Source organism: Ciconia boyciana, chromosome 11 (genome assembly GCF_034638445.1).
Source record: "Ciconia boyciana chromosome 11, ASM3463844v1, whole genome shotgun sequence".
NCBI classification, from domain to species: domain Eukaryota; kingdom Metazoa; phylum Chordata; class Aves; order Ciconiiformes; family Ciconiidae; genus Ciconia; species Ciconia boyciana.
This window is the reverse complement of record NC_132944.1, coordinates 2,589,226-2,612,120: the sequence shown is the minus strand read 5'-3', so window position 1 is coordinate 2,612,120 and position 22,895 is coordinate 2,589,226. Positions and strand designations below refer to the sequence as shown.

The window sequence follows — 22,895 nt, the reverse complement described above, 5'->3', positions numbered from 1 at the left end:
TACCCACAAACACTCTTCAATGGAGCCAGTGAGATGCATCTGATGCCGTAGCTGTACGAGCCAGATATCCCTGTATTTTTGGAGACAGCCCTAGTACCTGGCTGCATGCTACCATTTTTTGCTTCAGGGCATAAATTGATTACTGCTGAAATCAGAAAGGAATGCTCTATTCTGAATCTCTGCCCACTGCTATAGGGAAATGAACTGGACAGATATAACCTGGCAGGCTGTATTTCTCTATTGCTAGATTCTAATTTTGCTGTTAATGTAAAGTTTGTTCTGAATGTAATTACAAATTGACAAGTACAAATTAATTCTAATTGCATTTCATGAGACTACTTAATCTTCATAAAGACACTAAGTCTGCACAATGTCTCGGTGTCACAAGCAGTGACCCATCAAGAGAAGGAGGAAAATACAGAACTCTAGGTCTTTCTGATGCTCTGTGAAAAACTAAATGGGTCTAACAAGGTATTGGATCTTTAATATCAGTCTCCTTTGCAGGGCACTTTAAAACCCTGCTGTTTCATTCTGACATTAGATGCGGAATTAACTTATAATAATGTATTTATAAAAATATTTGGAAAGCTTTTGTTTGTCATTTGGTAGCTGAACATCAGGGGTTTTCCCAGCAGTCCTACAGTACTTATTTTCTTTTCCTACAACTAAATATATTTTGGAGAGAAGAGGATATGTGCGTAAGAGGAAAGAATAAAAAACTTGGTGCAGCTAATATAGCAGGATTTATAACAAATCAGCTTTGACAATTTCATTATATTACTTCTGAAAGAGTTTCTTTTCACTAAGATGATACAACAGAGAAACTTCATACAGATTAAAATGGTCTTCCTAGATTTGTTGATCACTTAGGTACTTATTTATTGCTTAGCTCTAATAAGATACAAGGTTTTTGAGAACATATTACAGATTCTTAGAGAGAAAATGTAGTTATGTGAGATGGATATCTTGTTACAACTCTGAAGGTAGTTGTTGCTATCAGGGATGGTTCTTGCAAAGAGGCAAGATGCAGTGCTAAGCCAGCATTCCCTTAGTTGCTTCACTGAAAGTTCTTATATACTTGCATTATTTAGGCATCCTGTCTTGGGGTTAATTAGTCTATTACCTCAGGGAGTGGGATAGTGAACAGCAGCAAGTAAGCTGAGAAAACTGTTAAAAACCAGTTCCAAACAAGCTTGGAACTGGTTCTGTTGGGTCTGATTCTTACTTTTCCAAGTTACTGCTGGCCTTTTTGTCCTTCTGGAAGTGATATTTAAGGACAAGCCTATACACTGCTAGCACCTTGAGCAGGAACTGAGAAGGTGCCTACCACCATGCTGAGTCAGAGCTAATACACTCTTTTTAGCAAAGTATATGGGCACCTTAGATGGCGAACAAATAGATCCACTTTATAATGACTTAATGCAGCAGTTTTGCCTAGACCTTAATCCATAAACTGAAATTTTTCCCACCTAGAACGAGGAAAACAAACATGCATTTCAAGAGGGACACTCTCTAAAAAACGCTGATTCTCCCCTGGATGGAGGGAATGTCTCTTACAATGACTGAAGGACACTGCTGCCTGGCCCAAATGTAAGTACAGGCTTTAAAAAAACTTTGCTGTTTGGGCTGACTCGCATTGGCACATATTTACCATGTAAAGCCTAAGAGATATTCCCCCAGTGGCTGTGCTACTCAGTCTGCATTGGCAGAAGACAAGACCCTGCTTTTGGAGAAGTTATCTTGGGCTTGGCACTACGCAAACTGCAACTTCACAGCTTCCACCAGCTTGAGTGCAGGCAGAGATCACCATTTAGCCATAATGCTAAGATATCTAGGCAAAAGATTAAACTGGAGTCAGGAATACAGGCTTTGCTACTCCAACTTTCCCATGAGTAGCATAGGAGTAAGAGTGTTGTGCTAAGTTACAGCATTTCTCTAAATCTGCAAGAGTGAAAAAATCTAAAGTATTCCCATGGGGTGTTTTTGAAAAGTACTGGATAAATAGAGTAAATCACAAGGCTGTATGACCTTTTCCAGAAATCCTTATCACAGCAGTTAGAAATTAAGAGGGTTCTTTAACTGATGAAGTGCTAATATTAATTCATTAGCATAATTTGTTTGTGGCTCAAAGTTAGCATCCTCCAGTAAAAAAATAAGATGGGATTTCTAAATTGAAACCCTACTTAATGACTTAGTATTTCTGAAATTAGGAAGATTGTTACTTGGAACCTGGGTCACTAACCTGGCGTCACCAAGTTAATGACTTGCCTGAAATGAAATATGGAAGGCTTTCTCCACAGTGTATATTCAGCACTCATCTGTTCCGTGATCTGAATAATCTTCTATCCATCCATCATCTACAGGACTGAAAGGAGAGCTAAATGGCAGCCTTTTGCAATGAACTGGATGAGGTGGGGTAGAAACAATATTCTCACTTTCATCTGAGAAGCTCTGTGATTGACGAAGTTAGTTCTGAAGACTGAGCCAATACTGGATGCAGGGCCGAGATGTTTGCAAGAGTTTTACAGAATTGCTTATAACAGTTAAACCTTAGAAGACAAATCCCTGTTATTTTTTGAAGGGGACCAGCCACACTCCTGACATAAGGTATTACAAATCACTTTTAGCCAAGTTCCTATGTAGATGTACTGACTTTTGTGAAGGAGGTAGGTATACAGGAAATTATATATTTGGATTTAAGGGCATTTAGAGCAATAGAATCAAGCATACATTTAAATTTTTACCTGCTAGATATAATCAAATTAAATTCTATCAAAATTTCAAGCAAAACAAAAAAAAGTGTGAAATAAGTAGCTATGATTTTTGTATGCTATATTTTGAAACATAAATATGCTGCTTGGGGACAGGCCTGTGAGAAGATGCAGAATGAGTATTTTGCTTCCTATCTAAGCGATGCTATTTTTCCTTTGCATATTTCCTCTATAAAGTACCAATTAGGATGTCAGCACATGGTTTTGCTCTTTGAACATGGAAAATATAACACTTAACACTGGGATTTAAGATCTTAATTCAGTTCCCTGTTGTATATAATTTGGCATACAGTCTCTAATGACATGATCACATTTGTTTTCTCTTGCTCTCTCGCGCACTCTTTTTTTTTTTTTTTTTTCTTCTCCCCCTCTCCAGAATGCCTCCACCTCACTGAGAGCACTGACAGCTTGGACAAGATGAGTCAGAGCTGTTCAGTAAACAGAGACTATTAAATTTCCCCTTCCTATGCTAAAAAAAGTTATATCACCTATGTCTAAACAGACATCTTTTTGAAATTGTAGAAGTGGTTTTCAAGAGGATCTTAAGCCTGCTATAATAGACCAGTTGCTGGCAAACATTGAGAGCTTAAAAGAAAAAAAGACTGCCTGGACAGACTGATAAAAACATTAGAAAAATGGTGACTCATACCGGCCATTAATTTAAAAAAAAAAAAATCAAGGAAATATTGTTAAGACACAATTGCCTTTGTGTGGGTAGAAAAAAATCAGGCTAAAATTGCTTTAAAACATAGTGGTTGAAGTAAATGATGGTGAAAAACGACAGGGAGAAAACCACCTTTTTAGGATCATAGGTGTTTTGATTTAGAACAGGACGAAAATATTTGTTTAGCTTAGCCTAAACACTTATATGACACATTTATCTTTTAAAATGCTTGAGTCCCTTTGGCATTCTTTTACACTGGCATATGGAGCGATAAATGTGCCACAGTTTCTCAATTCTGCCCTTTACATTCTAATTAAAGGATAAACAACCCACTTATCTGACTGTTTTCCAGAAGGAGGGATGATGAAATTTATGATAGTTCGTGAGTTGGAACCTTCTCCCACTTTCCCTGCACAAGACCTTAGTGAGCAGAATCTATTTCATAACTATCTGGTAGAGGTAGAAATCTTTTAATGAGAGAATCTTGACATAAAAATATCACAGTTTACTTCTTATCCTGAGACAGGGTAAACAATGAAAGATTTCTTATGTTCTCTAGTAATGGTGGTATTTTGGATGAGCAAAAAATCAGAATCTTTCTCTTGTGGGCTAATTTGACATGTGGATAGTCTTTCTAATTGAAACGGAATTAATTTTTGCAGTTTTGTTCCAGATTTTTATATGGAAAGAAAATATTTTAATATTCTCAAATGATTTACATATCACTTCAGTTTATCATTCACTCACAGAATCATCGAGTGGAAGGGACCCCTGGGTGTTCCTGTTACAATGCTTTTGCTATCTGGCAATTGTAATTCATGAGATTAAATGCCCCCAGTCTCTCCTCTGAGTGTTGCTTCTATTTGTATGAACTTTGTGCTTGTCCAGGTACAGCAGAGAGTACAGAAGCCTGAACTAGTGCTAAACAAAATAGTGCCAGAACCAAAAGCAGCGTAAGCAGCTCTAGCAAGTCACATGAAATCTTGTATGATGAAAGTAGGCCTGCTCGCTGGAGAAAGGGACTGGCACAAAGGATTTCAAACCAAACTTCCTTTGAGATATTTTTCCCAATTGGAAGAGAATATGAGAACATACACATAAGTCATATCAAAAAATACTGTTTCAGATAATGACCTGTAGTGATCACCTAGGCAAAGACCAGTAGGAAAAGAGTTTTTGTAGAGAGAGTCCCCCCAGAAACACTGGCTGGAAAGGTTCTCTGGAGATCGCCTAGTCTAAGCTCCTGTGCAAAGCAAGATTGTTCCTGGTCGTAGGTGAGGTCAGCCATCACTTTGTGTGGCCGACCCAAGGACAGAGAACCCACCGTCTCTCTGGGTACCGGTTCCAGTGCTGCGCTACCTAGTGAAGAAATTTCTGTTAATGTCCAATATGAAGGTCCCAATCTTGAAGTTGTGGTTGCTGCCCCTTGTTTTGCTACCTTACAGATTTTGGCCAATTGTGTTTTAAGTTGCCCTACAGACAGTTTCAAGCTTGCATCGGATGCCACTGTAGCCTGCTATTTGCCAGATGGATCATTGTATTTCACAGCCACCAACTGACATGTCTTCTCTTAAGTCATCTAATAAAAAAAATGCATTTTTACTTTGTCTTCCACAGCAAGTATTTCCTTTTGGTTTTGAATATAACTGCTTCCCAGTTACACTACTGAACTCTCTCAAATTTCCCATCTCTTATCATTGCTATTCCTGGTTGAAGAATCCCGGCTGTCTCAGTCCTTCCCACATGAAAACTTTCCTGCACTCCTTATTGGTTTTTTTTCCCTTCTGTTTATCATTTCCAACCCATCTGTGTTTTTTGAGGTGGGACAGTGGAAAGTCACAGTTCCCCAAAGTATTCATCATGAGAGTGTTATTAAGTAGCAGAACATCTTCTAATCTTCTAGTTCTTCTCAATTCTTTTCCTAATACTTTCTTACATTTTTGCTGCCTTTTCATGTTGATCTTACGTTCTTAGAGAACTATCAGAATATCTTCCATATATTATCTGAGAGGCAACACCTAATTTTAAAGGTGTAACTGGGTAAGCAAAGTAATTTTTCCTGACTATGCATTGCTTTGCACTTCTTGACATTGTGTCTTTCATTTCATCCTCGTCACTCAGTGAGATCCTTGAAGTCTGCTTTATGTTTTAGTACACTGGAAAACTCAGTGTTTTTCACCTTTTCTTACAGAGCACTTCTGCAAGTGTTGAACAGTACCAGTACCAACCCCACAAAACGTGCTTGGTCACCTCATTATTAATATTCCTCCTTTGTGAAAACTGTCCACTTAGTCCTAACCTCTTTTATTTACTACAAGTATTAGTCCATGCAAAGGCTTTTTTATTTTTATTCTAAGAGAACTTATCTTCATTAAGAGACTTTGGTGAGATGTCAGAGGTTTAAAAAATCCCATTATGGTACACTTAAATAATTTTAACAAATACAGTGACTGACTTCTTTAAAGAACTCCAGAAGATTTCACTTAGCTTTTCTTTAATGGCTGTATCTTCCCTGAGTAAATAAAAGGAGTGTGAGCATGTTTAAATTTAACCAATTGCATTAATACTTGTGTAAGTATTGCAACTATTTCTTTGCATCCTGAACAACTGTATTACTCAGGAGCTTTCTGCTTTAACTTACATTTAACTAACATTTTCCAGAGAATTTTCTGCTCTCCTGAAGTATGTGTCCTCATCTGGTTTTGTTTCTTCTTTTTTTTTTTTTTGTTTTTTTCCACTTGCTTTGGGTCCGGTATACCTAACAACATGGCTTAGATTATTTTAAGAAAATATGAAATGCACAGGATGAGTTAAATGGTTGAAACAGAAGAGCTGTCATTGTAGTTTTTGAAGAGAAGCCAATTAATAAAATAAGCTCCCGAAACAAGATGTGAAATTATTATAGAAGCTGACTGAAACTGAAAGCGGCAGAAAGTCTGTTTTAGGTCTGACTGATTAAATAGAAGCATTATGTTCTCTGGATATGTCTACACACTGTAAATACGTAATCTTACAGATGACGTGGTGATTTTTCATAGTTGCATCTATTCTATCTTTTGTGGCTGCTTGCTACTGCTTAGATAGGCTTTTACTATTGGAAGACAGGTATTGGTACATCATTTAGTTTGTCACTGTATAAGGACGGGATTTTCACACAAGAGCAATGAAAGGACCAGTCACTGTGGAGAATTTTCTGATCTTTCTTCAAGTGAACTAAGTTTTCTGAGCCACCCATCCCAAAGGTACAGTCTTGCCATTTGTTGGAGTGACACCTGTGACGCAGGTTGACTACTACTGGAACTGTGAAAATGAAAATACTTCTGTTTAGTTGCTGTCTGGAGAAAAGACCCAAGCCCCTGACTTTAGCGGTGACACAAATGCCCACATAAAGAGGATAACAGGAACTACAAAAGGAAGGGCATTTTTTCTAATTTTAACCTCTATATTTTCCTTCCAAAACCTGAGAGATAAGAACCATGTTTCCCATGGCAAACCCAGCATTTTTCTGATCATTTGATGTCACCACAGCCTTGGAGGTATGGCATTTTTTGCAAAGCACCAACTTTTATTTATGATCAGTTACAATCGTCAAAGTACTGCTGACCAATATGGAAAAATCCTATTGCGGTGTTCAATTTCATGCATAATCCCTGAATTTATTTTTCTCCAAATATTTTAGACACTGTGCAGTGGAAGTATCTGTTAAAACAAGGAAATTGTGAGGAAGTTTAATAAATTGTGGATATAAAAGGCAAGAAAGAACTCGCACACTGGTAACCTATACATATAGGGAAGCAAGCTGTTGTTCTGTGTGGCAGACACTTACCTCCAGCAGCTGTAAAGTAGGACTGCACATTCCAGTCAATAAAAAACCCCCTCTTCACTGAGTGTAGTGGTTATGCACAATCACAATTACAGCATCTAACCATTTTTAATTTCAAGTGAATTTTTTTTAACTAAATGACAGATTTGGATCAATAGCCTCTAAATTAGCAATCCCTGATAGATTTGCCAGATGTAGGCAGCAGAAACTTGATTTATAAATAGGTGGTGTTTATAATGCATAATCTCTGTAACTGAAAGGCTCCTAAATATTGTTTTTACTAGGCTTTGTTCTTACAAATCACCATCTCTTCAAGTAGCATGCAGCGTGGGAAGGAAGCTAGCAATGTAATGTGAATCAGAATGTGACTGATGGCAAAATATTCCAAAAAAGTTAAGTGTCACTGGAGCCCTATAGATTGAGGATTTCTTCTGCGAGGTTTCTCAGCTTTTTCAGTAGAGCTGTGCTCTAGTCTTTAAGCTATTACAAAAAAAAAAAAAAAGTCTAGTACTCATACCTATTAAGAGAAGCTTACCGATGAAAACACTGTTAACTAAGGCTGTCTTCATGGCAACAGGATACCTTTGGAAAATAGGCAGGAAGTATAAAGTAATGAGTGAGTGCATTATATTGGAACATGGAGAGCTTTTAATTATAAGATGCACCAAAACCTCTGGCTAACCTGCTCTTCCCACAGGTTCAAGTAAGCATCCCTTTGGTCCTACCTGCCAGTCCTCCCCCAGAAAATTTATACCTTAGCTGTTTAAGTGACCCAGATTCTTTACATTGCTACCGTTGTATAGTCATTCATCTTTTAATTGTTTTAAAATTCAGGTTCTGTTCCTTTCTTTGAATACCAGCAATCTCATTATAGAGTTTGATTCCAGCTTACTGTCCCATGAAGACATGGGACTTGCTCATGTTTTATCAGAAGTTAAAAGAAATGGTCTAATCTAAAAGTTTAACTAGCTACAAGCTTGACTATCTCCCATTGTTAGCTACACAATACTGTTATGTAGGTGCAGTCTGTTCTTTTCAACAGATAACTCAAATACAATGACTCTATTGGTGACTGCTTTGAGGGAAAACAGCAGTATGAAATAAAAAATTGAGGTCTGTTTTTGTCACAGACATAGTTTCTGCTACCTTCCATATATGGTAATTGCTTTAAAAAACCCCAAAACTTAAAAAAATTCCAAAGTGACTGTAGAGCTGAATTATAGAGAACATTTCTGTTGAGCTGGAACATATCTGGTTTTTTTCATCCAGGAGAAAGGAGAGTGAATAGATAGGTGAATAGATAGAAGAAAGGTGAATAGAAAGAAGCAGCCATAAGGGGGGAGCAATGTGTCCTGCCTCCAGTGGCACTTCTGACATAGCTCCACACATCTTATTGACAAGCATCTGATTGACTGCTTTCACCTCTTTGAGAACAGCACGCTCTTAGATTGTAGCGTTAGCTCGCCCTAGCAATCTTCTATTACTTGGTTTGTTGCAACAGGGCTTATAACAGGACACGTATAAATCGAAGATAAGATTTGAGTTTGGCTGTTTCTGAGGCATTGGTTTTGGTTTTTTTGGGGGGATTCTTCTGCTTTTTAGTGTAAGACAGAATCAGCAGTTTCTATGTTTTGCTTGTATTGCTTTCTTTCCTTTTTTTTTTTTTACACATAACTGGCGGTTGTGTGAATCTCTTCCACTGAAAAAGGTAAACAGAATTGATTTTTCTCTAGTGCATATTTATCTTCAGTAAAACAGTTATATATTCTTTAATTTGTGTTAATAATAAAAGTCTTCAGATGTATTCTACAAATCTGTTTGAAGGTTGGTATATAATTTCCATTCAGAAAGTCTAAGAGGAATTTAAGGTTGACTTTGAATTTTTAATTTTTTTGAAACTAAATGAATAGAGAGATAGATATTAGACACAGCTAGGTAAGATTCAGAACTTGTTGCTGAAAATACCCAAAACTAATACAAAAGTATACTGATTTGGGTTGAATGCCAATTTTTCTCAAACCAAACCCCCTGTTCTTTAAAGACCGAGCAGTTTCTCTGAAAGATAAGGAACATAAATGTGAAGTGTTTTTGTCCCTGTCTCTCTGTCCATCTCCTCCCCCCTCCACACTCCTGTCCTGTGGTTCCTCTCCACTGGTTTCTCCTCCTGTGGAGGTGCTGTAACTGTGCCCACCTAATGCCTGAATTTCTAGTACAAATCCCTGTTTTACAGGCAAATGTATTGTGCAGGTGATGGCATTTTCCTGCACTACAGGACACCTGGCTATGTAAACAGTGCTGTTAAGTAGCTTAGTAGCTTAGGGGTTATTAGTCAGTGACAATCCTTCCCACAGGCAGACAGAACAGCGTGAACACAATCAGCTCAACATATTCGGGAAACACTGGCTTTGGTCTATGTGCAGTGCATCTTGTCACAGTATGTGCTGCCGTTTCGTTTCTTTTTTTTTTTCTTTGACATATCAGGTTTATTGTTGATGTAAGGTATTAGGTCTGCATATACCTCTATATTTCTTGTCAGGAAATCGCAGCCCTTGCCATGTGAATTGGCTCTCATTATGGATCTTTAATCTTATAAATATTATCTTTCTGATCTTGCTATGTTTTTTTTTTTTTTTGTCTGAGGAATTGAATAATGAGAGTTTAAACATGAGCACAGTTTGCTGCCTTCCCCTATCTAACCATCTATTCTGCAGGGCTTGTCATTAGAACTGTGCTCAACCAGGACAGTTGAAAAATATTTCTGTTTTGTAATTAAAGATCCAGACGAAATTCCAAGATTGCACTTTGAGAAATAGCTCAGATGTAAAATGAATAGTGGAGGTTCCATGATGCTTTCTTTAACAAGAACTGAATCTGTCTCTGAGTTTTGTTGTACCTTTCTATGTGCCTAATTTCTGTAAAATGACAGTGGTATCGGGAAATTGTTGAGAAGAAAGAATATATTTCTCCTTTAAAAAAAAAAATCAGCAACCTTCATTTTTAGTAAGATCCACCTTCTTTTTCTTGAAAAGTGGACTTAATTACTGTTCAAAACTGGTTTTGTTTAAAAATGTGTTAGCTATTTAGATTTTTTCCTATATGTTTTTATTTACATCATGGGATTTTGTAAACAGCTACATGTGGTTTTGTTTTGTAACTAAAAAAAGTAAGTGTCATAGCTTGTCCTGATAGGATGACCTGTGTTATACAATTTAAATAATTATTTTAAAAAGAAAACATGTACTTTCTCTCTCTAATAAGAAAATTTAGATAGGGAGAAGAAAGCTTGTGTAGGACTTGGATAGGGAGAGGAAAGCTTGTGTAGTATACTGATCTCATTAATATGAATGGAGTGAAACTGAAGAAATAAGAAGACTGAGAAACAGAATTGTACAATCCAATTTGTATCAAGAGATCATTGAATATTCCTGGTATGATATGTCTAACTAATGCTAATTATTTAAGGCTTTTGGATACAAATAGCCATAGGCAAGTCAATGGGTAGTATGTAAATACTTGAGAAGGAAAGATATTTGTTTTTCTCACTCATTCATGAAAGCTTATTAAGGCTATGGCAATGTTGACAAATACTTGTTAAGCAGCCTGCTCTCACTTAAATTTTATCTGAGTTTTGAATCATCAGGTAAAACAGGAAATGTGTTCTCTCTCCCCCTTCAGATATGTTGATTTTTCAATGTTTCTTATGCTGACTTCTGCAGAAATTCAGTAGGATAGAAGTAAAAACCAAATTTGCTTTCTCTTTCAAACTTCTTGACATCCATTAAGTCATCTTTGACATGATGAAAGGAAATGAAAATACCTACTATTTCTGTAAATCCCTTTCTAAGCACTGCTGGTCTTCAGTGACATTGTGTCAGAGTAGGTGGAAAAGAGATCTGTAGCTCTGGCAAAGTGCAGAAGCATTTTCCAAAACAAACTATGTATTTCTGTTAGAATTTTGCTGGGGAAAGTGTTCTACACAATTTACCAGATCTCATAGACTGGGTGCTGTGTTAAATTGGCTAGTATGCAGTTTGGCACCTTAATGACAGTCCCGCAACTATGGGATAGTTAAATAAACCACGAAAATGTGCCATCTACCTAATGAGATGCCAGCAGAAGAACGTGGAGATAATTAGAGGCATTGTTGGTACGAATAGTCTCATTTTGCTACCTGGTTTACAGATAAGTAACTAGATGTGAAAAGTCCTAGGGCATGTGGGGCACATGAGCAGCTGACAGGGTTTCCCTGCCTTATGTTTTCATTTTGTTTTAAGTCTGGTGTTCCACAGAAGTATAGAATTGCCTTTGTTATCTTTAAGGGATGGGGTGGCTCTGGTTTGAAAATGTTTGTGGTTGCCACAGTCATCTGCACTGTAATATTCATACTGCAGCCTAGCCACGTGTTTTCATGGAACTGTCAGAAGCTCTGGCAGGTTTGGCTGCAATTGGCCAACAGTCCCAAAAGCTAAGAGGGGAAGAGGAGGCATACCTATACATACACCATATGATTGCACAAGCTTCACTTCTAGGAAGCTGGATTAAAAATATTTGCATTTAATATTGACTTGACAGAATTCTTGCACACTTTTTTTTTTTAAATGCCTCCTTATTAATAACTGTTGTTTCCTGGTGTAGTATGATACAGCATCCACAGGTTTTGTCACCATCTTAAAAGCCCGTTAATTTCTAATTCAGGAGTGCATGTGTTCAGGTACTTTCCCACAGGAAGAGGCTTTGAACTGGAGTCAGAGGGGGAAAAAACTACTTATTTGCTTCTATCCTATTGTTTCTTGGGTACAGAAGGCCGGTCTAAAACCATGATTGCTGCTGCAGTAATTAGGGCCAGCTGGATTTTTTTTTTGCCAAGGAGATGAGAGTTCCGTCAACAGCCTGAATGCAGGTTGGAGATACTTCAGTAGTTAGGTGTTAAACTCAAACCAGGAAAATGAAAGAATGCCTGAAAGAATTGTGTGTGCATATGATCCGAAGAGTAGTGTGAGCAGCTTTAACTAAATCCATTTTAGGATTTAAATTCATGCAGGCAACATGCAGTCTGCAAAGGGAAGACATGCTTCTGAATATCTGGTACCTGCACATCTCTATCTTTGTAGCTAATAATAGCCTGCAATATATAGAAAGTGTATTTAAGTTAAGCAGCACTTCCAAAGGTTGTATAAAATCAGCAGGGTTATTTGGATTTGGGGGCTCTTTTTTGAGAGCTTCAGTTGGAGAACTGAAAATTCCAAGAGAAGTCAGTGGTTCGTTGATGCTGCTTGGGATTCATATCAAGTCAGACCTCAGATGGATCTTTTCAGATAATATGGTCATACTAAACAAAAATTGCAAGTGACCCTCATTTTAAGCAAAACAAAACCAAAATCCAAATAAGTTTGTTTAGAAAATTTCTAGCAATAAAATTATTAATAATACCAATAGTAAAATTATCTTTTATTTTTACATGAGTAGGACCAGAAAGCTACCTGTCACTTTTCTGATTTTTTTTTTTTTTTTTATAAGAAGAGCTGAGAATTATGCAAAGAGGTGAAATTATTTATCACACCAGCTGATAAAGGTTGGGGGAGGTAGCTCAAAAAATAAAGGCTTGTACACCTGTATGCTAGCTTGTTTTTGTCCTACTTATCCCAACTATCTTCATCAGTTAAAATTTCTAGAAAGATTTGTAGATTAATCTCCCTTATTGCCATCACGGACACATTTTTGCTGTTTTACACAGTCCTTCACAAAGTATGTGATTTAGTTAATAATCAGTAACAGCAATAAAAGTTAAATTGTAAAATGGTTTCTGGTAAATAACAGTTTATGTCCCACTTCTTCAACTATAAAGTAAGAATAAAATCCTTCTAAAAGGTTCCTTACTAAATGCATCATTCCAGTCATCTTTCTCCAATTTTCACTGACAGCAAGAGCTACAAATCATGATCTAAGGACTTAACCTTTTCAATGTAATAAACTATCAGTCAATTCTGAATTTTAAGAAATAATGCTTTTAAAAGGAAAAGTCAAAACATTTCCCTTAAATTTTCAGAAAACATGCAAAATGTTTTGCCAAATATGTTTTTGTTTTTTTCTTTAGGTTCTTTATTATTGTATTATCTACTGTTTCAAAATCCTCTTTCCTGTGGGATCTCTCTGGCCTCTGAATTTCTTTTTTTGATTGCACATCAGTTTGTGAAGTTTCAGTTGATGTTCACACTGTGCCATGATTCTTTGTTTGTCTTGAGTGTTGCTTAGATGTAAACACAGACTATTAATTCCATGCCCAGAATTCATGAACAGTTGCCTCAGGTCTTGATGGCAGTTCCCAAAAAGAGTGTGCAACAAGTTAGCTTGGCTACCTGGGCTTACAAACCAGACCTTCTGGTTTTATCACTCCTAATTTTCCATTACAAGAAAATAAGCAGAAAAATAATGTATCACAGCATTTGATGGTATAAGGCAGTTTCAAATGTACTATAGTGCTAATATGTATTAAGTCCTAGTATTTACTAAGGAATTGCTTTATGCTTCCTTACATCATACCCTAGTATATCTTGATTTTTCCACAGGGGGGTTTAAGTATAGTTCCACATGGAGTTGTGCTTGCAGCATCACAAAACTGTAAGAAAATATAAAGTCAAGAGAAAGGTGATTCAGCAAGCTATAGCTTGAAAAGGACAAGAGGTTTGTTAGCAGAGCAAACTCACAGAAGAATGCTGATAAAAACTACACAACACCCGCACCAATTTTTTTTTTTTTTCAGTTTTGCCTCCTACTTGGGAGGCCACATTGACTCATGTAGAAATTAGAATTGTTCTGTATTAGCATAAGCTTTTAGGATCACTCAGTTTCCTCAAGTAATTTATCTAAGCATTAATATATTGCATTTTCAAGGGTAATTTTGAAGATATTGCTGAAAATGGTGCTTATAGAACCTGGGTCCTGCAGAGAGGATAAAAGAAAGCGATGGACACTTAGAGAGGTCCTCTCTCTTTTAGTCAGTTCCTTGCAACATATTTATGCAACATGTGTATTATGCCTGTATCCCAGAGTGTATGGAGAACCCCATCTAAGCACAACCAGACCTCAGGGAGGTGGGAAGTGCAGGCTTCTATCTGGCAGTGACTGTGGCAAGCATGTAGTCTTACGCCCCGGTGTTGTTTCTATGCTTGGGTTTCAGGGAAAAAGCAAATCTATTTTTACAGTATAGATACTATATTTCAGCTAAAAGCATTGCTTGCAAAACAGGCTATAAGTTTAGAAACAGTTTTGAAAGCTACTTATGTAGCATTTGATTTTAATAATCTACTAATTTATTGTGAATCAGTAGGAGATGCTTTCTGCAGTTAAGGCATTTGTGGTGATGGATCAGGTTAACAGGATTTTCCATATCAGTTAAAAATTGAAATGCATTTAATTGCTAATTTCTCAGAGAGGGAAGGAAATCTTGTTATTGAAGACTGTCTGGAATTCTGAATGTCCATTGAATAATGACTGTGCCCTTGGAAAATTAATTTGCTGCTTATAGTTTGGCTTTCCATTTCTAAAGGGAAATACTAGAGAATTCCATCCTCTAGCTCTTAATCTTCTAATTGCAAGTCAGGACCTAATTTTATGTTTTGGACCGTGCCCACTATAGAAGATTTGGAACCAGCTGAAGCCACTACATACAGTACAAGCAACCAATTTTAAAAGACCTGTTTATTCAATTGGCAGTTTTTGAGACAGGAGTTGGTAGCCAGTCTTTTTGCAGTTGTCATTAGAACACACATATCGATACTGACCTGGAGACTCTTCTCTTTGCTGGATTTGAACAATGGACTAAAGTTGTAAACACTATGAGGCTGGCAGGGACAGGGAGAACAGGACAGCATATTGCATTAATTTGGGCTTAATTATTGTTCAGCCACAAGTTACAGGTGTCCAGAAACATTCTGGAGGAGTTTTGCGGCTGTTTGTCTTAGAGACATCTGTTGATAGATAATTTAAATCTGCTCATTCTGATGTATGTTTTATGTGGGTTCATTTTTAAACAGATCTTATTAAAATAAACTAAACCCAAAAGTATTTCTGCAAGTAATATGCCTCTTTCTTTTGCCTTGCTTTCAGGTTTTTCTGTAAGTCTTGTTTATCCCTGTTCTGCACAATAGATGTTCTGAGATTACCTACATTATGCTGTTTTAAGTCCTGGTATTAATGAGTCACTTCTCTTTCACTATTTTTTATCATGTGAAACATTCTTATCAACCAATGTATCTTTTGCCTATCAGGTATTTGTTTTTTTTACTGAATTATGAGGAAACATTTATGTTTTACAGAGATACTCTGAAATTACATGGGAGAACGAAAGGAACAGCTTTAACGTACTTAGTCAAATACGTATTTCTCTCTGTAAGATTGTCAGCAGCATGTATGAGGAATTTCTAGAAACAGAAAAGGTGGAATACTTAAGCTAATCAGTCTGAAATGCTTAGCCTGTAGTTTTCATAATGAATGCTATTTTATTTTAGGTGTTTGGATGACCAGTAGGACCAATCTATAGCAAGTAAAACTTAACAGTCATTCTCCTTACACATCCCTGTATCTTTTCTTTTTTATGACTATTTAAATCTTCTACTTTGAGAGCAGAAAGAATTCCAGTAAAAGGATTATTACAAACAGTGTTACCTTCTACTCCAAGTATGAGGTGCAACTCTTCCATGTTTCCTTGACTAGCATAAGCACGTAACAGTGTTATCAGACACCAGTTTTAAGTATGCTGTACTGTGTATGACGTGATTGTGGACAGAGGATGAGAGAGGAAATAAACTGTGTGTGACGAGGGTTAGTCATGCTATTTAATACAAACAGTGGAGGGTGTTTAAATATATTTTACTGCCTTCCTGACTGAACTATTGAAAATAGAGCAGAACAATGAGGGATATATTTGCCTCAATGACAGAAAGGTTTGGCTGAATAAATCTTGATTACTGGTAATACATAAAACAGAATCTATCGTCTACTTTTGTAGCACTGACAGCAATGTTTATTCTGTATCTTACTCAAACTCTACTCCTATCATTGTTTAGAGTTTCCTACAGTGATAAACTGCTTTTCCTCTCCCAGCACTGATATGCTAGCATAACCGTCATCTTTTTAGAGACTTATTGTTGCAATATAATCTGACTCAGGTAGGTACCCCAGGATGATGGGGTGTTAAGCACTGTGAAAAAATGAATGTGATAGCACTCAACAAGAAGTCGTTTCATACATGACTATTGCAATCAAATATATGAATAACTTTTGGACATAACTTATTTTGTTGTTTCACCTTCAGAGTACAAGGTGCCAACTACCAAGGTACCAACATTATTAATTGTTATTATTCTTTATTTCACTTTATTCACTTTTTATTTCACAAATAAGAATAATTGCTATTATTCTTATTTCACTGTCCAGATATTTTTGTCCTTTTCCCTGTTGTGAGCAGAAGTGCACCTGTACAACATGATCCATACTACTTTTAAATGACTGTTATCCATCAGGGCCTTCTGTTCTTTATCAACCTGTCATGACTCAGTCTTTCTAATTCCATACAAAACAATATTCTTCTAGATTGTCTTTTACTGATGAATGTGAGAAATGTTCAAAATAATAAATGGAAGCTGTGATTCTTAAAGTGCAATGCTAAACTGACTGAGACATACACCGAATGGTAATGAGCAGTGGTCACAGAACATGCCTACAAGGAAAAACAGAATAGCAGTAGTCAGATTTTTGCTTAGTGCAACATTTACTAAAGTCAAATTGCCTCTGGCTTAGCAAAAATGAAAGTACCATTATTAGCCTTCAAAAGAATGCTAGAACAGTATATGTGCTGTTCCTTTTGAGAATATTTGCTTCCTGTCTGACACACATATTAAGAACTAAGAGTAAATATTCAGATACCTTAACTATCCTGCCTTCTTTACTACACTGTGCTTGGTTTTCATCCTTGGAAGCCATACGTGAAAGGCCTGCAGAATCAGCCAGCCAGAACATCTGTGTTTTCTTCCTGGAAACTAAGTAGTAATCACTTCTTAAAATATAGATTGACCAGAAGTGTGATTCTTGTGTGGTTAGCCTTTGATAATACTGATACTATGCAGCACTAATTTATAGTACTTGCAGCTTTTATTTATAGTTAGGTAAATATGTGTGTCTTTGAGGTTCATCTAACCTTTGAAGAATAGGTTAAAATTAGAAGTCACAGGCAGAGAGCTCATCTGTTAAAAACAAAAAACTCAACTGCTTTGGGAGTTGCTACCCTTTCACTGCTAGCACTAAGATGCCAGTTTCTTACTTTGCTTTTCTACCAACACAAATCCCATTTGCGTTAATAATGCCATATTCAATGTAGTGAAGAAAAAGATGCAATTAAAGTTCCCTCAATAAATACAGAGCAGGTTGTAAAGCAGTAAAAGGGAAATCTGGCAAATAATGTGCACAGATTAGCAAACCGAACACCTAAGTAGAGAGGTGATTCCTAGCAAAATCAAGTTTCACTTGTGATAATTCAACATCTTCTGAGTTAGAAGATCTTTTCTGTAGAGTAGTTGGCAAAACTGTTTCATCATATATTCCATCATATCTGACACATGTTGTTTTACAAGTGTCCTACATAGGTAACAAAAAAGACAACATGGTGATAAAGATTTACTAACAGTCTTTCCTTAGCAATTCGTAAATGATTTCTGCCACTCTGAGCCTTCCCTACCCCACTGTATCTGGACTTTCACTTTATCAGCTGTCACATAATCTTTCAAGACAGAAACCCCACTCTAGTTTAGAAAGGATGTTTTTTGTCTAATCTACTGTAAACTGATTTTTAATCAGGATATTTGAAAGATTGTAACAGAAGGTTGATGTAAGCTAACTACTGTACTAGATGTGTTAGTCTTTGACTCTTAATATTACGACTGCTATGGTATTTCATTGATAAGATGCTAATTTTTGAAGATTTCATTAATGATCTGAAGAAGTCAAGTCAATTTTAGAGAAGACTATAATACAATAGAAAAATGTGGTGTTTGTGTTTTACAGGTTTCACTTGTCACTCCTAAAATTAGTCAGGATTTTACTTCATTATGATGTTACTTTATTTTACTTGTAGCTAAATAAAGTAAAATGTGTCTTATACAGGCAATTAACTTCTCAGACTTAGGAAGAAAACTGTAACTATTGAAATCTGATACCCCCTTGCATTTTATGCCACTATTCAGGCTGGATGTAGATTCAACTTCGAATACGCAGTATCTCCAAAATTAGGACTGTAATAGATCTCTAGTGGTCACATGGTAAAGCAGGATTCCCTTCCCTTCATTTTATTAAAATCCAAAGACTCTACTGGAATGAAAACAGTTTCCTTTCTGTATTTCTGGTACTTCTTCATGACCACGTTGGATTGTCGTGGTTTAACCCCAGCCAGCAACTAAGCCCCACCCAGACGCTCGCTCACTCCCCCCCAGTGGGATCGGGGAGAGAATTGGAAGAGTAAAAGTGAGAAAACTCGTGGGCTGAGATAAAGACAGTTTAACAGGTAAAGCAAAAGCCGTGCATGCAAGCAAAGCAAAACAAGGAATTCCTTCACTCCTTGCCATGGGCAGGCAGGTGTTCAGCCATCTCCAGGACAGCAGGGCTCCATCACGCGTAACGGTGACTTGGGAAGACAAACGCCATCACTCCACACATCCCCCCTTCCTCCTTCTTCCCCCAGCTCTATATGCTGAGCATGACGCCATACGGTGTGGGATGTCCCTTTGGGCAGTTGGGGTCAGCTGTCCCAGCCGTGTCCCCTCCCAGCTCCTTGTGCCCCCCAGCCCACTCGCTGGTGGGGTGGGGTGGGAGGCAGCAAAGGCCTTGACCCTGTGTAAGCCCTGCTCAGCAGGAACGAAACCATCCCTGTGTCATCAACGCTGTTTGCAGCACAAATCCAAACCACAGCCCCGTCCTAGCTACTATGAAGAAAATTAACTCTACCCCAGCCAAAACCAGCACATGGATATACCAGAACAACCTTTCTTGGTATTGTTTTAACTCTTTGTTTCTTCTTCAAAGTCAGGAATTTTACAGAGATGATGCCAAAGGTAAAAGTAAGCTAAGAAGTGAATGAGATTATACTACCATAGCATTGCATAACAGGCTTTATATTGATCTAGAACTATACTGATACCTCGCAGGAAGAATACCATGCTTCCAAATCTGTTCATTGGTCCTTCTCTTTTCTTCCCTCAAAGTTCATGTGCATTTAATTCCCTGCATTTAATGATAAAGACATAAAACTTGTTTTATATGTCATTTTGTGTACAGAACTTCTAAATGATAATTAAGCAGCCATTTAATTTGCAAAGAGTGGTTTGTCTTACCAGAAAAGACAAAGCGAGAAAGACTTGTCTTGTTAATGACACTGACTCACTGTTGGGTTTGTTGTTGTTGTTTTGTTCTATTATTTTTCTTAACAGGCAACAATGGGACTGAAAGAAAGTTGCTCCTGGTGAGCAGGGAGCATTTGGGATAGAATACATCTAACTCTTTGCATTTTAATCTGTCTTATGTTTGCAGAAGAGACCAAAGAATTTTCTGAGGTTCCATCATCTTTTCTATTGCTAGCATATTTTGCTGTAGGATTTACATCTAGAGCATTTTCAGACCATCTGGAGCAAAGCCGTGTGCAAAAGAAAAAATCGAAACAAACTCTATGCTCTTCATGTAAATCTATTCAATGAGCCCCTCCTACCAGTAAGGCAGGTTTTTAGCCTGTTTTTCTCAGGATGGATGTAACACTGCTGCTTATGTAACAATGCACTGAGCTTTCTCTTTTAGAATAAAAAGTAGGGTAACTAAGCAACAAAAATCATTCTTGTGCTGAACCAAATTGCTTTCCAATAGTTAGGATACTAACACCAATACTTTTAAGAATCAAACAGTGACGGTTTCAGTGTGAATAAGTACCTTTCAGCCTTCTCATTCTCATTATGTTATTTTAGTAATGCTCAAAATGTTTTTGAAACCCATTTTTTGTAGAGAGAAGCTATGGGTCCAGCTCTGTACTCTGACCCACACGACTTCCGACTAAACGCTGTTGTCTTCACCAGGACCCTGTCTTGGTATGTTTATCTGCATGTGTAAATCAGAATACAGGATCAAGGCACTTCACTTTCTGTTTGAGTAGAATTTTTTCCATTAATTCAGACTTGTCTATAACATACAAGTGCTAGCATTTAAAAACTTAATGTGAAATTTTAGCCCAGGGTCTGCTGATGCCTCAACTAAACTGTAAGCTGCTTAAGGTAGTGATCACCTTTATCCCCTCATCTATGTACAGTCTTGTACACTGGGGCTGGGGGGCTATGCTGCTGACCTCCCTGCCTGGTGCATTCACTGCTGAGGTGAATCCAGCTCCTGCTGACCCAGAGCCTTTCTACATCCCACTTCAGTCCCTTGCTATGAATGTGAAGAGGGTTTAAGCAGTGGCTTTATGGGGGGTTCACTGAGACATCTCTGGGTGACCATGCAGGCTTTGCACCTGCCTGCCAAGCCTACAGAGTGGTGTCAGCAGTGCTTTGCTGGTTGGGACATTGTATTCAGGCTTCAGGAGCTACTTGGAAAAAACATTCTCCAGGGCATTAATGATGGCGTGGCTCATGTAAGGAACGCAGAAGATGAGGGAAACAGTCCCATTCCCATCCCTGGCTGCATGTACCAGAGGTTTTAATGCTGCCAGGCCACTGCAGAGCCTCCCATAGCACCAGGCATTGTACAGCACTACCATAGTTGAGTGGTGACTTGCTCCTCCTTTCCCACTCTGCAGTGATGAGGGCCTGAGCCTGCTTTCAGGAGCTGAGTGTGGGCCTAGCACCAACCCTCCTCTGCAGATTGGAGCTGGGATCATCTCCAGGCAGGGATTTTTAATAAGCCAAGAGCTCTGGTGAAGCTTAATATGATTATCCACACACAGAACACAGTTATGACTTAGCAAGTCTTAGTTGCAAATAGCATATTGGGAGACACAAACATAATTATGCTTTCTTACATAGCAAAGTATGATGTGTATGATAAAGGAATGCAGTTTAAAGATACCACTGGGGGAAAAAAAAGTTAGAGTTTTGTGGTCAGATTTTGAACCACAGGCTTTTTAGGGACCATGAATGGTGAAAGGGACTCTATCAACTGTGGGGGATGAAAATTTTCCAGAATTATTCCAATGCAGACTTTTCGAGTTAATTTTTAAGTCCTTTAAATTTCTGTTCATGTACTTCATATGAAAAACAGTTACAAAAATCTGTTTTACAGGTATTGTGGGAATAAGCGTAAGGGGACAGCTGAAAATTGAAAGAAAATGAAGAAAGTGCTCATTTTCAGGTTTGGATCTATTTAGTTCAACTGCAAGATAGATTTAGGGTCAAAAGCCCTCAAAGCCCGTTTATAACCCCACTTGCTTGTAGCATTGTTAGTGATAGTGGGAGACAGTAAACTGGTACAACAGCCATATATGTAGTAGAGCTTCTACCTAGTAATATTTGGAAAATTTTGTATAACATACGTTGTATAACACAGTGAAGATTAGAGGTGGAAGGAAGCTTTGTCAAGTGCCATCTCCTTAGAGAAGCTAGACAAGTGGAATGCTTTATGAGGCAATGTATGGTGGGGTATATGGATGCCAGGTTTAAATAGGAAAGAGGACAAGTATGGTCACAGAAGGCGATGGCAGGCCGAATGGAAAGTCAACAAGCTCATGATGAATTTTGATGTAGCCTTTGTTTTCCCTGAGGATTAGGAGCATGGATGCAAAGTTTGGCCGTGTGTTCACTCCTTTGCTTCCGAGTATGCACTTTCAGGTGTGGGCTGTTTACCAGTATCATAGACTGAGAAATTCGATGTTGCAAATACAGCTGTACGCGAATATTGAAAGGATAGGGTAAAGAAGCTCTGTATTTTGATATGGCGAGAAGGTTGTCAAATAAGTAGACACTAATTGTTCTGGCGATGAGCACTAAAGAAACTAAACAATATTAAGAGTGGAAGAGAGGATGACAAAAAAACCTAAACAAAATGAGAGGATGTGCTTAACAAAGACTAGACTGGTAAATAGCTGAAGAAAGGGAAAGGATCTGAAAGAAGAAATTGCATAAAGCAACAGGAGGCAGAGGTAACCATCAGTATGGAATGAGAGTTGTTCACATTTCCCAGTATCTGGGGGACTGGAATAGAGAAGTTGTGGAATAAATGACAAATGAGGAAGATACTAAATACAAGGGACAGGAGGAGGTCTATCGCAGTAACACAACTGAGTGGTGAGCTGTGTATGCAGACCCGAGGGAGAGTGCTTCATGTTTAGTATGCGTGCATGCTTGGACAGGATTAAAATAACATCAAAGTTGGAGTAAAGAAATAGGATTTGCAGGAAAAGTAGTATGGAGGATGAGATCCTAACTGAATTAGCCATGACTGCACCAATTGCTGTGTTGGGCTGCACTGCCTAATGTTAACAGGAGGGAATGAGGGCGGAGTGCTTAGCCCAGTGAAGACACCAACGTCTGGGACACTATTAGCAAGGTCTGAGAGCAGAGGATGGGAGTAGGGTGATGGACAATAGAAGGTGAGCTGAATGTAGAAGACAAAA

At 37.7% G+C, this 22,895-nt stretch overlaps 1 long non-coding RNA gene across 1 annotated transcript in view; it reads right to left on the bottom strand.

Annotated features, from left to right (window-relative positions):
* Positions 1-22,895, bottom strand: part of LOC140658159 (uncharacterized) — a 29,752-nt gene that overhangs the window by 5,247 nt on the left and 1,610 nt on the right. The window contains exon 2 of the long non-coding RNA XR_012044621.1: positions 19,446-19,528. This is a non-coding gene — a long non-coding RNA (uncharacterized lncRNA). The remainder of the gene's footprint in view (positions 1-19,445; positions 19,529-22,895) is intronic.